Raw genomic sequence first — 1550 nt, 5'->3', positions numbered from 1 at the left:
CAATATCTCTCTCTGTGCCCCTCCAATAGTTCTGTGTGGAGGGCAGAGTCCAACCTTGGGTTTCATTCCTCAGGAGCCAACCACATTGTTTATTGAGACAAGAGTCTCTCACTGGGACCTGGGGCTTGCTGAGTAGGCTAGATCAGATGGCCAGCGAGACCCTGAGATCTTCACATTTCTGCTTCTCTGCCACTAGGATTACAAACCCACACCACCATGCACAGGATTTTATGTGGATCCCGAGACTGAAGTCAAGTTCTCGTGCTTTTGTACAAGGCACTTTACTGACTGAGCCATCTCCCTAGTCCCAAATCCAGGATTCTTTGAGTAGCTCAACACTATCATTGAAATTTCAGGGATTTTTCATTCTGCCTCTCCACCATTCTTCAGTATATTGTCTTTTTTTGGTCATCTCCAGATTTATTGAAAATATTAAAGAGTGGCAGAAAAGATTCAAATGTCTCCACATGGTGTCTTGAAATTCATCCCAACTGTAAGCTGAGTGACCTGTAGGTTGGAAAGACTGCCAGCATCAGAAGCTTCAGCATTTCCTTAATGTCAGGATCTAGCTCAATGATCTCCTGATCTAGGGCTGAGACTTCAAGAACGTAATTATTTCTCCTCTCTCTCTCCTCCTCCTGCAACTTGATGGAGATAACTCTCACAGGACCTCTCTGAATCCACTTTCTCAGATGCATGACATAACCTGCTATTTTGTTGTGGAGCTTCTTGTTGGGAATAATGGCAATCTCCTTGCACATGTGCTTGTTGGTGTGGAAGTCAGTTACCTAAGCATGTATAGTAATTCTCGATGACCTAGGCCACTTTCTTCACAGTTGTGGTGCAAACACAGCCCACATTGGCAGGTCCTGGTAAAAGAGCCATATTGGTTTTTTTGTCCCTGGGTATAGTGCCCAATAACAAATTGGCTGCTGTGCCTATTAGAATCACTTCATCAAGTAAGTGTCTTCAAGGGCAGAAAACAGTGTGTTGATAGTTTGAATCTGAAATGTCTCCCAGAGGCTCATGTGTTTGAATATCTGGTGTTTCTGTTTGGGGAGACTGTAAAACCTTTAACAGATGGGGCCCAGTTGGAGGAAGTAGGTCACTGGTTGTGAGTCCTTAGGGATATATTATCTTTAGCTATTTGGTATGCTCTTTGGTTTCTGATCTATGCCATAAGAGGAAACTGTCCCTTCACAGTCCCATCGGCATGCCTTCTCCTCCATGACAAAGTGAAATCACTCTGAAACTGTGAGCCAAGAGAAACGTACCCCCGAACCCCCTGAATAATTTCTGTCAAGTATTCTGTAACTAGAAAAATAACTAATACATAGATACTATACATAAATGCATAAAGACTTCTTAGAAGCATTCTCTTGATGTTCCTTTACTGCAGCTGTGTCACACAGCTACTCACAAGAGCAAGTACTACGTAACCTTTTTATTTCTCTAGTGTAACGGAAACAAAGGGAAGGAAGGAATGATGATGACATGATAGCATCTACCATAGCATGGCAAGGAGGCTGTGGAGTAAATGGAAACACTGA

At 43.0% G+C, this 1550-nt stretch overlaps 1 pseudogene; it reads right to left on the bottom strand.

Moving 5' to 3' along the window:
* Positions 1–453: 453 nt before the first annotated feature.
* On the bottom strand, positions 454–885 carry LOC103730149 (annotated as a pseudogene).
* Between the last annotated feature and the right edge of the window lie 665 nt (positions 886–1550).

This window comes from Nannospalax galili, unplaced genomic scaffold, assembly GCF_000622305.1.
Source record: "Nannospalax galili isolate Female #2095 unplaced genomic scaffold, S.galili_v1.0 scaffold1053, whole genome shotgun sequence".
NCBI classification, from domain to species: Eukaryota; Metazoa; Chordata; class Mammalia; order Rodentia; family Spalacidae; genus Nannospalax; species Nannospalax galili.
Note: the sequence above shows the minus strand (reverse complement) of the source record. Positions and strands in the feature narration are given on the sequence as shown.